The sequence below is a fragment of the Phyllobates terribilis genome, unplaced genomic scaffold (genome assembly GCF_046119375.1).
Source record: "Phyllobates terribilis strain yellow unplaced genomic scaffold, ASM4611937v1 Scaffold_5__5_contigs__length_657084704, whole genome shotgun sequence".
NCBI lineage: Eukaryota > Metazoa > Chordata > Amphibia > Anura > Dendrobatidae > Phyllobates > Phyllobates terribilis.
In genome coordinates, this window is record NW_027362765.1 from 288,927,997 (window position 1) to 288,942,428 (window position 14,432).

General features: G+C 44.6%; 1 protein-coding gene across 2 annotated transcripts in view; it reads left to right on the forward strand.

Moving 5' to 3' along the window:
- Positions 1-5,854: 5,854 nt before the first annotated feature.
- The window catches only part of LOC141272983 (uncharacterized), a 49,122-nt gene continuing 40,544 nt past the window's right edge, over positions 5,855-14,432 (forward strand). For both annotated transcript variants that reach the window (XM_073684237.1, XM_073684236.1), the window contains exon 1: positions 5,855-6,001. The gene's annotated coding sequence lies outside the window, so the exon portion shown is untranslated. The remainder of the gene's footprint in view (positions 6,002-14,432) is intronic.

The window sequence follows — 14,432 nt, forward strand, 5'->3', positions numbered from 1 at the left end:
CAGGGAAACTACGAGATAAGGCATCCGCCTTTACATTTTTTGACCCAGGACGATATGTAACGACAAAATTAAACCTGGTAAAAAACAATGACCACCTAGCTTGTCTGGGATTCAGACGTTTCGCGGACTCCAGATATAGCAGGTTCTTGTGATCGGTGATGACGGTGACCGGATGGACTGCCCCCTCCAAAAAATGGCGCCACTCCTCAAAAGCTAACTTAATGGCCAAGAGTTCCCTATTGCCGACATCGTAATTCCTCTCAGCGGACGACAATTTTTTAGAGAAAAAGGCGCACGGATGCCACTTATCAGGGGACGAACCCTGTGACAATACTGCTCCCACCCCTACCTCGGAAGCGTCTACCTCTACAATGAATGGCTGTGACGCATCAGGTTGAATGAGTATGGGTGCCGAGGCAAAACATTTTTTCAAGGAGGAGAATGCTTGACAAGCCTTGTCAGACCACCTAGAAAAATCCGTCCCCTTTTTAGTCATGTCTGTGAGAGGCTTAACCATGGACGAGAAATTCCGAATGAACTTCCGGTAATAATTAGCAAACCCCAGGAAACGTTGTAGTGCCTTAAGATTCTCTGGCCGATCCCACTCAAGAACTGCCCGCACTTTCCCAGGGTCCATACGAAAACCGGACGCTGAAACCAGGAAGCCTAAAAACTGGAGTTCCTGTATGGCGAACACACACTTTTCCCATTTGGCATACAGTTTATTATCCCGCAAGATCTGTAACACCTGCCTAACGTGCTCCTGATGAGACACCAGATCCGGCGAGTAAATTAAGATATCATCCAGATATATGACAACAAACTGTCCCACCAGGCGGCGAAAAATGTCATTAACAAAGTGTTGGAACACCGCCGGGGCATTAGTCAGACCGAATGGCATGACAAGGTTCTCATAATGCCCCTCCGGAGTGTTAAACGCCGTCTTCCACTCATCCCCCTCCTTCATCCTAATCAGATTGTACGCCCCCCTGAGATCCAACTTAGAGAACCATTTGGCGCCCACGATCTGATTAAAGAGATCGGGAATAAGTGGGAGCGGATACGGATCTCGGACCGTAATCCGATTAAGTTCATGGAAATCCAGGCAAGGGCGTAGGCCTCCATCTTTCTTCTTAACAAAGAAGAACCCCGCAGCCACCGGTGAAGATGAAGGTCTAATATGCCCCTTAGCCAGACTTTCTGAAATATAATCCTTCATGGCCTGCCTCTCAGGACCAGAAAGGTTATACAACCTAGCTTTAGGTAACTTGGCCTCAGGGAGCAGTTTTACAGAACAGTCATACTCGCGATGAGGAGGTAGTTCCTGACACCCTTTCTCCGAGAATACATCCTCAAAGTCCGCCAGAAATGGAGGTAAGACCCAAGGAGTAACCGCACCGATGACCGTGTTCATGCAGTTTTTATTACAGAATTTACTCCATTGGCTTATCTCTCTGGTTTGCCAATTAATAACCGGGTTATGCTTAGCTAACCAAGGAAGGCCCAACACTATAGGAGTGGGAAGACCCTCCAACACGTAGCAAGACAACAGTTCTTTATGTATCGCCCCCACTTGAAGTTTTACGTCATGCACAGCTTGCAAAAAACTTCCCTGACCGAGAGGCCTGGCATCGATCGAGAATATGGGGATGGGTTTAGCCAACTCACTCAATCGCATACCTTGAACCCGGGCAAACCGAGCATCAACCAGATTAGCCCCGGCCCCACTATCCAGAAGAACAGATATCCTCTCAGTTCTCGTACCCACCACCACCTCCGCCGGTACGAGAAACTGAGACGAACCTAGGGACGAAATACCTACTCCCAGATTGCCGTCCACCACACAACCTGGGATCAACAGTTTTCCGACGACTCTTCACTCTGCAAGGGACGGGATGGACACCCCCCAATAAAATGTCCCTTTCTCCCGCAGAAGAAACACCTTCCTGTCTTATGACGCACCACCGGTCCCCTCCCCCGAAATGATGTCCCTCCTAATTGCATAGGCTCCTCTGGACTGACCAGGGGAACCACCATATGAGGGGACCTTGTAGGAGGTGGAGTCATCACAGGGGGTAGAGTTATCCCGCACCTCTCCCGAAGCCGTCTGTCAACGCGAATAGCAAGGGCCATAGCGGCTTCCAGTGACGCGGGAGAGTCATACTGTGCCAACACATCCTGTAATTTGTCGGATAAACCATGACAAAACTGGCTCCTAAGAGCCGGGTCATTCCACTGGGTGTCCGTGGCCCACCTACGGAACTCCGAACAGAATTCCTCCGCCGGACGATCTCCCTGCTGGATCCTACGTAACTTAGACTCAGCAAGGGAGATCCGATCTGGGTCATCATATACGAGTCCCAGAGCAGCGAAAAACCTATCCACTGACTGGAGAGCCGGGGAGCCCGGGGGAAGAGAGAACGCCCAAGATTGTGGGTCCCCTTGTAGGAGCGAGATGACAATTCCCACCCTTTGTTCTTCACTCCCCGATGACCGAGGCCGCAGCCGAAAGTACAACTTGCATGCCTCCCGGAAAACAAAAAACTTGTCCCGCCCCCCAGTGAACCTGTCAGGGAGAGCTACTTTAGGTTCTGGTCCGGCTTGCTCCTGAGGATGCAAAACCTTGGACCTAACGTCCGCCAGCTCCATGGACAAACTCTGCAACTGCCGAGCTAGACCGGCTACTGGATCCATGGTAGCTGGAGAAAAACTAAGTGGGTCGGTGAAAATGTCACGCTGTCTCTGTATACTGGAGGTAGGGGGCCTAAGCTGACCCTAAGCTGGGGCCCTGACTAGTCCCTCAACCTGGAGGTACTGTTAAAGGTACAGAGGTCCAGGCCGCCAGCGTAACCCCTACCTCCTGAGGATCCCTGCACCTAAGTAATCTAGTCCTGAGAAGGACCCCGATCACAACAAAAGGGGACAAGTAATAATATGCCCACACACAGTACTTAGACGAACGAGACAGTACAAGGGAAAAACCAAAACCACCTTGCATACAACAACTACACAACTACAACAGAGGGAACACCAACGGGAAAGGAGATAAATGATAAAGCGAGGAAGGGATAAAAAACACTCCAAATACACTTATCTCAGAAACTCCAAACACCACGATCCGCTCTGTTAGTCTGAATGAAATGCTTTCACCGACACTTCCCAAACAGACCAGCAGGCATTTGAAGGAGTCTCACTACAGCAGTATTGATTGCAGCTGGGCGAGGCTGGACCTCGTCTAGCACAGAGAGAGAGAGAATTAACTCCCTCACTGCCGAAAAACACAAAGCACCAACAAGTCAGCTGCGAGAAGTCAGGCTGTGTACTCGTGACGATCTTCGTGGCGACACACCCGTGACACTACCTCTTGAAGCTCATCAAGAGAATGCCAAGAGTGTGCAAAGCAGTCATCAAAGCAAAAGGTGGCTACTTTGAAAAACCTAGAATATAAGACATATTTTCAGTTGTTTCACACTTTTTTGTTAAGTATATAATTCCACATGTGTTAATTCATAGTTTTGATGCCTTCAGTGTGAATGTACAATTTTCATAGTCATGAAAATACAGAAAAATCTTTAAATTAGAAGGTGTGTCCAAACTTTTGGTCTGTACTGTATATATACAGGACAGGAGAGCTGACACTGTGTAGTGTATATATACAGGACAGAAGTCATATCATAGCCCTTATAGAAGTCATATCATATAGCCCTTTTAGAAGTCATATAATAGGCTATATGATATGACTTCTATAAGGGCTATGATATGACTTATTAGCCCCTACAGTAATAATGTCCTACATCCTGCCCCCAATGTCTCCATTCTGCCCCCATTTGCCTACATCCTGCCCCCATTCTGTCCCAATGTCTCCATCGTGCCATCAATGTCTCCATCCTGTCCCCCATGTCTCCATTTTGCCCCCAATGTCTCCATCCTGCCCCCTATGTCTCCATTCTGCCCTCCATGTCTCCCATTCTGCCCCATGTTTCTATTCTGCCCCCAATATCTTCCATCCTGCCCCCAATGTCTCCATTCTGCCCTCCATGTCTCCCATTCTGCCCCCAATGTCTCCCATTCTGACCCGTGTTTCCATTCTGCCCCCATGCTTCCATTCTGCCCCAATGTCTCCCATTCTGAACCCAATGTCTCTCTATCTTGCCCCCACTGTGCAGCTTTAAAAAAAAAAGTTTCTTCTTACCTTGCAGCGCTCTCCCATCACTGGAAGCATGATCGCTGGCGCATGACAGTGGCGTCATATGCCAGCTACGTGCGCGCTGACGTCAGCTGCCGGCCTGTGATTGACTGGCGGCTGCTAACTATTGCCGTGCGGGAAGATTCCCGCACAGAAATAGATTTCTCAGTGACTGAAGTGGCAGAATCCTGCAGCTGGTGCCCAGGTAGCCGACTGGGCCCCCTCTGCTCATCGGGCCCCATATGCCAGTAAGGGCAGTAATGCCCTGATGGCGGCCCTGGTCCTCACTAATACATACCAGCCTATACATTCTGATGTCCGCACTTCTACCAGTCAGAAGCCCATACAGTCTGATTTCCTCAGTAATATATACATAGCTCCCAACCGTCCCGTATATTGCGGGACTGTCCCGATTTTGAGCCTCCGTCTCGCAGTCCCCGCCGGGACCTTACTTCTCCCGCACAGCAGTGAGAAGCAGACGACACGTCCCCATTGTCTCCTCTTCTCATCCACTGAGAGCGAGCTCATTGCATATCCGGCGTTCTCCTGGACTGAGTCAAGTGTGGTAATTTCAGAAGCAAAAAAACCCAATCACCTCCAGCAGCAGCAGCTCCTGTGTGTGTGCTCCGTTGTGTGGCTGCTTTCCCTGTGTGCCTGTAGCAGGACTGAAAAACCAGATACATACAGCGACTCAGAGCATCCACAATGAAGCACACAGGAGCGGCTGCTGCTGGGGTGACCCTGAGGAGAAGACACATGGATTGTCTCCTCTTTTGCAGGCAGCATTAGTACACCAGAAATAGTTCTTACTTGATCTGTGATGCAGAAAGGATCACAGAGGAGCAGCCATCAGACCATGGATGTCTGGATGACCTGAAGCTTACAGGAGGTCTGCATAACGCAGGAAGAGCAGGTTCTAGTGCAGCCTCCAGGCCCGAATAGAAAGTGGAACTTCCCTGAGAGAAATGATCTGTTGTGCTATTTAAAGCATGTACACCCTGTAGTATCAGGGCACCACAGATCCCAGCAGACGCTGGTTGCTATAAATCACTGCTGGACAGAGATCATTGTTGTAAGGGTGTAAGAACTAAGTTCCTGTTATCGATACCTTACAACAATGATCTCTGTCCAGCAGTGATTTATAGCAACCAGCGTCTGCTGGGATCTGTGGTGCCCTGATACTACAGGGTGTACATTATATGGGGCCCGTACTGAATGGAGCAATATATGGGGCCCCTACTGAATGGAGCAATATATGGGGCCCCTACTGAATGGACGCACAGATGATGTCATGCTGCCCCGGGTGATCAAAAGCCGCCGGATGATAAGAGCTCCATGATCTCCTGTCCAGCTGCCAGGTAGCACTGATCTGGACGCAGGACTGGAGACCCGGGAATCCATCTGCTCATCTCTAGTCCCAACTATCCCGGATACAGCGGACAGTCCTGGATTTGAGTCTACACCCTGCAGTCTCAGCCGTCTGCTGAATGTCCCTCATTACCAGGGACCATACATGCTAGACTCAACTCACACAGCACATGAGCCCTGGCAGAGCAGCTCGTCACTGCTGAGCTCCGCCCCCTAATGTCACATGACCTCCTCACAGGTCCTACAGTCATTTCATAATGTTCTATCTCCAGCTCCTATCATTAGTTACTGATCACGTGATAGTGACATCATCCCAGGTCCTGGAGTCACTGCTTTGTATCCTCTATAAATCTTGCCCCTTTTTAGTCACTGCTCACGTGACGGTGACTTCACCACAGGTCCTGCAGGCACCATTATTGAGCAGCTCCACTACAGCTCTAGCTCGGGGTATGTATGCTGTGTAACTCTATACTTGTAATGTTGCTAATAGTATGTCACTACAGACGTTTACATACACAGCCTCACAGAGGCCAGCAGGCAGCATGGGCTTCCTACACTTTACTACCATTGGAAGCAAGATGCTTACTGCAAAGATATCTGGGCTGGGGCTATATAGCGACTGTGACCACGATACTTGTATGACCAAACTTTGCTAACTGGAAAGGGTTACATTACATTGTGACCTCCAGGGTAATACGACCACAACAAACTGCATCTTTCCTACTTACTTGTCGCAATACGTCGGGGCTTCACTTACCCTGCAATGTAGCAACAACACATAGTGAACTTTGGGGTCGTGGTCAAAGTCGCCATGTAGCCCCAGCCTTAGCATTCATTCACATACCAAGGTCCGGCTTCACAACTGTAACAAATCTGCATCAAAATCCACATCTGTTATGTATATGCATGGCAGAGGGGGGAATCTACTGGGAAAATCAGCAGCATACATTTAAATGCTTTGACGTTTAAGACCACGTTCACACGCTGAGTATATGGGTCAGTATTTTACCTCAGTATGTGTAAGCCAAAATCAGGAGATGAACAATCAGAGGAAAAGTATAATAGAAACACGTCACCACTTCTGGATTTATCACCCACTCCTGGTTTTGGCTTACACATACTGAGGTAAAAAACTGGCCTAAAGGGGATGTCCTCAGACCTGGTGCCTGGCATTGGCTGCGACACTGACATGTCAACAGTGTCAACCAGTTGACTAGCTCCTTGCAGTGGTGAAGACTCACTGGTGGGTACAGAGCTTTTTTTTTTTTTTTTTTTTTTTTTTAAATATTAAACTGCACCTGGGGACAAAGATGTCCTGAAAGGTGAAAATCCCTTTAAATCCAAGCCACAAATTAATTTCTGCTGCAGATTTTATTCCACAGCTCAGGGATGAGATTTGTTAAAATTCCTTCCATTTTACCAATCCCATAATTAATTGAATTTTCCACCTATAAATCTGGATGGAAAAGCCAGAGTATAATCTCCACATGTAGATATATCTTAAAAGAAGGTGCCATAAATAGAAAAAATTAAACAATTGAAAAAATGTTACGTATTAACCACTTCGCGCCAGAGCCTGTTTTTGCCTTCGTGACCAGGCCAATTTTTACAATTCTGACCACTGTCACTTTATGAGCTAATCACTCTGGAACACTTCAACGGATCCCACTGATTCTGAGATTTGTTTTTTTTGTGACATATTGTACTTCATGATAGTGGTAAAATTTCTTCGATATCACTTGCGTTTATTTGTGAAAAAAATCGGAAATTTGGCGAAAATTTTGAAAATTTTGCAATTTTCAAACTTTGAATTTTCATGCCCTTAAATCAGAGAGATATGTCACACAAAATAGTTAATAAATAACATTTCCCACATGTCTACTTTACATCAGCACAATTTTGGAACCAAAATTTTTTTTTATTAGGGAGCTATAAGGGTTAAAAGTTGACCAGCGATTTCTCATTTTTCCAACAAAATTTACAAAAACATTTTTTTTAGGGACCACATCACATTTGAAATGACTTTGAGGGGTCTTTATGACAGAAAATACCCAAAAGTGACACCATTCTAAAAACTGCACCCCTCAAGGTGCTCAAAACAACATTCAAGAAGTTTATTAACCCTTCCGGTGTTTCACGGGAATTTTTGGAATGTGGAAGAAAACAATGAACATTTAACTTTTTTTCACAAAAATGTTACTTTAGACCCAATTTTTTTTATTTTCACAAGGGTAACAGGAAAAAATGGAATACACAATTTGTAGTGCAATCTCTCATTAGCGCGCTGATACCCCATATGTGAGGGAAAACCACTGTTTGGGCGCACTGCAGGGTTCGGAAGGGAAGGAGCACCATTAGACTTTTTGAATGTTAAATTTGTTTGAATAATTAGCAGACGCCATGTTGCGTTTGGAGAGCCCCTGATGTGCCTAAACAGTGGAAACCCCCCACAAGTGACACCATTTTGGAAACTAGACCCCTTAGGGAACATATCTAGATGTGTGGTGAGCACCTTGAACCCCAAGGTGCTTCGCAGAAGTTTATAATATTGAGCTGTAAAAATAAAATTTTCACATTTTTCCCACAAAAAACGTTTTTCATCCCTTAATTTTGCATTATCATAAGGGTAATAGGATAAATTGCACCATGAAATTTGTTGTGCAATTTCTCCTGAGTACGCCGATACCCCGTATGTGGGGGGAAAACCACTGCTTTGGTGTACGGCAGGGTTTGGAAGAGAAAGGAGCGCTATGTTGGCTGGGATAGGTTGCAGACACCATGTCACATTTGAAGAGTCGCTGACATACCGAAACAGCAGAAACCCCCACAAGTGACCCCATTTTGTAAACTACACCTCTCAAGGAATTCATCTAGGGAAGTAGTGAGTATTTTTTAATTTTTACATTTATATCATTGGGCAGTGAAAAAAGCATAATTATATTTTTACCACAAAAAAATGTTTTACCCTCAGATTTTACATTTTCACACAGGGCAATGGGTAAAAATGGTGCCGAAATGTGACAGCCCCATATGTGGCTGTATCGTACCGCTTTGCCATACAGCGAGATCTGGGAAGGACGGAGCGCTATTTGACAATTGGAGAACAAATTATTGTAGATTAGGCATTTTGAATTTGGGAGCACAACATTTTCTGAATTTCTTTTGGGGGGCAAGGGCCATTTCGCTTTTCCAGAGCCTTTCTGCTACCAGTAACTTGGAAGTCCCTTATATTTTTAACAGATGACGGACCTGAGTGGGGACTAGCTTTTTTTGAGGACCGAGTTGAAGCTTTTATTGGTAACATTTATCCGGCGCTCTAGGCTGAGCATTTACATCGGGGTTTCCATCTAAATTTCCAAGTGATGTAATTCAGATGAAACCCCTGCAGGATCCATTCACTATAATGAGGCAGCAGAGTTACTCTGGACTCCGTCTGGCCTCTGTTTAGCGGTGTCCTTTTTTTCAGAAGTGCACAAAACTGTGGCCAACAGCACTTTTATGCACGTCTAAAAAAAATGACACCGTGGGATCACAGGCCAGATGGTATCCACAGTGGCCTATATCTGCCTCATTACAGGGAATCTTCCGTCATGAGTTCTGGCTGAATCACGTATTTCAGAGATTTACACGGAAACTCTGGTGTAAGTGCCCAGCGCAGGATAAATGTGAGCAGAGCCTTACTGCGATCTTTGGGAGACATAATAAACAAATCAGTAGCAGGTGAAGAATTGGTTCTATTTACCTCATGCGGTATAAGTGATGAGATTACTTTATTCTTCGTGTCGGTGCGATTAGAGATACCAGATTTATATCGGGTTTTTATGACTGACAGCTGTCACACACTAAGATGCTTTTTTTTGCAAAATCTAGTTTTTGCTTCGCCATATTTTGAGAGCTATAATTTTTCCATATTTCGGCCGACAGTCATGTGACGGCTTGTTTTTTGCGGGACGAGTTGACATTTTTTATTGGTACCATTTTTGGGTGCATGACATTTTTTGATCGCTTTCTATTCCGTTTTTTGGGAGGTAAAATTAACAAAAACCAACAATTCAGGAATTTTTTTTTATGCCGTTCTGCGTGTGGTAAAAGTGATAAGGCAGCATTATTTTTCGGGTCAGTAAGTTTACAGCGATACTACACTTACTGTATATTTTTTTATGTTTTGGCGCTTTTACACAATAAAACTATTTTAGAGAAAAAATATTTTTTTTGCATCGCTTTATTCTGAGAGCTATAACTTTTTTTTTTATTTTTTGGCTGATGGAGCTGTATGGCGGCTTTTTTTTTGTGGAACAAGATGACGTTTTCAGTGGTACCATTTTTATTTTCATTTTGCTTTTTGATCGCATTTTTTTCCACTTTTTGTTTGGCGATATGATGAAAAAGCATAGTTTTTTGCTCTGTTTTTTATTTATTTTTATTACGGTGTGCACAGAAGGAGTTAATTAGTGTGACAGTTTCATAGATTGGGTTGTTTAGGACGCGGCGATACCAAATATGTGTACTCGTTTTGTTTTTGTATAAATATACAGATTTATTGGTTTAATATTTTAATTATTTATTTTGTGGTTTTTTTTTAACAGTTTGTAAACATTTTTTAGACTTTTTTTTTTTTACTTAGTCCCTGTATGGGACATTAATTTTTATTTTTCTAATCACTGTTCTCATGCAATGTAATAGACATGTATTACATTGCATGAGAACTTTGCTGACAGTTTCACACTGTCTGTCTCCTGCTGGACTCAGCTGCAGCCTGAGCTCAGCAGGACACCATATATGGCAGATCTGAAGGCGGTCATGTGACCTCCAGCTGCCATAACAACGGCAGGTCCTGGAAGGCATCAGGGAACCGTCGGAGAGGTAAGTGGATGACCCCCTCTCCTCTCACTATCTTCTATATGCCGCGATCACTATAGATCGCGGCATATAGAAGATAGCAAAGGGTTAACATCATTGGGACCTGATCCAATCAGGTCCCGATGATGTCCCCTGTCAGAGCTGCCGCTCTGAACCGCAACCGCAGAACTTGCAGGACCCTGGGGGTCCTGAAGGCTGCGGGACCACCGACCATTCATAAACATCGGCGCTGCACAGAGCCCAGGCAGCGCCGACGTTTATGTACAGTGGGTGGTCGGGAAGCAGTTAATGTTTTAATTTTTTTTTTAAATATATATATTTTTTTTAATTTAGTAAAATGTGAAAAATAATTTAAAAGGTTTTGATATTTTCCACTTTTAAACACTAGGGGAAGCAGTTGCTGAAACTTGCCTTGAAAACCTAGTGTACAACTAGCTCACATTACGACTGCAGTAAATGTGGGAGGGGTCTGCTCACATGCGTGTGACATAACTCCTGCCCTCTCCTTTTGGGTGTTTGTAAAAAGGGTTGCTTGTGACTTGTAGGATTGCTGTTTCCAATAGGTGGCGCTATTGAGTTCAAGTCCTCTTTTTCTCTGAAGAGGCAATTTGCATGTAAAAAGATAAGAAAGAATGAAGTTTAGGATCACAGTGGGGAGACCTTTTGTTGGTGACTACCAGTGATGGTAATAAGTAGACCATGTCACCGAGGATGGCCGGCAGCACCGATTCTGTTAGTTGGTGCTGCTCGCTGTTTCATACGCTGGGGTTAGATACATGAAGTGTATCACGTGCTGCGATTAGATTCACAAAGAATGACACACTAGGATTAGATGCAGGGCTCAGTGTAGTTTATCACATGATTGGATTAGATATTGTTCTCAGTGGAGTGTATCACACAGGATGGGATTAGATACACAGTATCTAGTGTGTGATTCCACTTCTAGGCGAGCAGTAATGTAATGTGTGACCCCCGCTCCTTCCACTTCTATGGGAGCAGTGGTGCAATATGTGACCTCCGCTCCATCCACTTCTATAGGAGCAGTGGTGTTAAGTGTGACCCTGCTCTGTCCACTACACTACTACTCTCATAGAAATGGACAGAGCAAGGTCACATGTTAATTGCACCTCCCCCCCCCCCCCCCCAAAAAAAACAAAAAAAACAAAAGGGAAGATCAAATCTCATAACTTTGCAGCCTTTACAAAGTAATTCTAATTCTTGTCCTATTGAACTCCCTAGATTCCCTATATAGTCCTCCATATAGTACAATGAGCCCCACATAGTGCACCCTACAGTTTAATGGGTCCCACAGAGTCACCATTACATACACAGCCCTGCTATGTAAGTTTACAGTGATATAGCAGAACTGTGTCAGTGTATTCAGAGCACAGCAGTGTGGATTACTCTGTCGTGCTCTGAACACAGCGGTGAGCAGTTATCTGCAGACTGAATTGTACTACTGAAGTCAGGCTGCGATCACCGCTCCCCTCCGACAATACTCACATCATCCAGGGCCTCCACTTTCTGTATCGCCTGGCAGCACCAGTCATCACTCATCTCGCACTGAGCGATGACAGGGGGAAAGTGTAGCCCACAGCACACTGTCGGCTTCACAAAAATGGTGCCAATCTCCTCCCACAGTTGTGACCTGGACAGCCAAGAGGGCATGCACAGGTCACAGCAGGAGGCTGCCACAATACAGGAGATGCGATTGGAAAACGTCCGCTGACTTCTATGTACAGGGGCTGCCGTATTTGAGGTGTAGAAGTGTCGTTACACTCTAGCATATGCAAATTAAGCTCCCAATGGTTGAATTAAAAAAAAAAAAAAAAAAAAAAAAAAAGTGAAAACTGATTTTTTTTTTTTTTTTTATCAAAATAATTGATGATTATATAACCAATAATTATTAATAAAAAATTGTGGCACCTTCCCTTAAAATGAGAGGAGACTATGTATGCCTGGGACTTGCCTATGAGACCTACACCTATGTAGAAATAGGTTCCCCTGACTTCTGATCTTGTGAACTTTTGAGAAGGGACATATGAGATTCCAAAGAGGATTATTGAAATTGGCACTTCTGACTTTGTTTCAGACCAGGGGACTGTGAGGGCCATTGTAAAACCTTCTGTTTGAGCCTTCTGAGGTAGTCTATTGTGGATTTTGACGTGTGTTTAGAATCATTATCTATTAGTAGAAGCCATCCTCTTTTCAAATTCAGCTTTTTTACAGGTGGTGTTATGTTTGCATCAAGAATTTGTTGAAATTTAATTGAATCCATTCTTCACTCTACCCTTGAAATGTTCCCCGTGCCATTGGCTGCAACACAACCCCAAAGCATGATTTATCCACTACCATTCTTAATGGTTGGCGAGATGTTCTTTTCCTGATTATTCTATGCCCTTTGTTCTCCACACATACCTTTGATCATAGTGGCCAAAGAGTTCTATTGTAATCTCATCTGTACACAGGACTCGTTTCCAAAATGCATCAGGCTTGTCTAGATGTTCTTTTGCATACTTTTGATGCTAAACTTTATGGTGGGGACGCAGGAGAGGTTTTCTTTTGAAGACTCTTCCACGAAGGCCATATTTGTGCAGGTGTCTCTGAACAGTAAAACAATGTACCACAACTTGAAAGTGTGCTAAATTTCTCTAAGGCTGTGTGCACACTGTGCGTTTTGGTGTGTTTTCGCAGCGTTTTTCTGCCACAAATGGACAAAAAACGCTAGGGAATCCTTGTGCTAGCTAATGCAATGACAATCCTAAAGTGCTGTGCACTTGATCAGGAATTTTCCTGCCAGGATTGTCATTGCGTTTAAATCTGCAGCATGTCAATTCTTTGTGCTTTTTTAACCTATTGACTTCCATTGAGTCAGTCAAATTTGCAGCAAAAACACAAGTATAAAAATATTTGCGGATTTTTGCTGCGTATTTGACTGACTCAATTCAAGTCATTGAGTCAAAAACACGGCAAAAATGCACAAAGAATTGACCGCGGAAGACTACTCCTCTCATCAGCCTACGGCCGCTCCTGCTGATAATAGCGAGAGCAGGCGTGGCTGAGGGGAGAAGTAGTCTCTTCAGCCGGTGTCTGTGCTCAGTGTAAAAAAAAAAAAATACACTGACAGGAGTGGTTTTGCTCCTGTCAGTGTATAGAGTGTTGTCCTCTAGAACAGTCACACCAGTGATTGCTGATGTGACTGCTCTAAAAGTGACCTAGATCTTCGTGGGACAATCTGGATTATGTCATCACGTCGGACAGGTGAGGGATATGATTGTATTTTACTTTTGGTTTCTTACAGGAGACAATGGATTGAGCGGAATGAACGTTAGGTGAGTATAACGGTGTTTTTTGATTTTTAAATAAATGATTAAAACCATGTGGAATTTTATTTAAAATAAAAGACTTTATTCTTGCCGTGTCTGTATTTCCAAACCTGTACTACAGGGTTAATAATAGGGCCGTCTTATAGACGCCCTCCATTGCTATCCTGGGCTTCATGTCAGCTGCCAATACAAGGCTGACACGAACCCCAACCATATTACCCCACTTGCCACCGCACCAGGGCAAGTGGTAAGAGCAGAGTCTAAGCTACAAATTTGGCGCAACTTATGGATGCGCCATTTCTGCGACCGCTGAGAGCTGATATTATTAGCCTCGGAGGGGGCCAAGATCCATGGCCCCTTCCTTGGCTATTAATATGAGCCCGCAGCTGTCTGCCTAGCCTTTGCTGATTTTGATTTTATAAGGGAACCCTATGTAAAAAAAATTTCTCGGGTCCCCGTGTAATCTAGCCTACAGCTGTTTGCTTAGCTTTTACTGGCTATTATTAATAGCCAGGGAACATTTTGGGCTAATGGCCCCTTTCCCAGCTAGTAATATCAGCCCCCAGTGGTTGGCTTCCCTCTGTTGGTTATGAAAATGATGCGGGAGCCCACACCATTATTTTAATTTTAGGCTGTGATGACAGCTTCTAATCTTAATTATCCAGACGCCTAAATTTGTTAGGCCAGGAGAA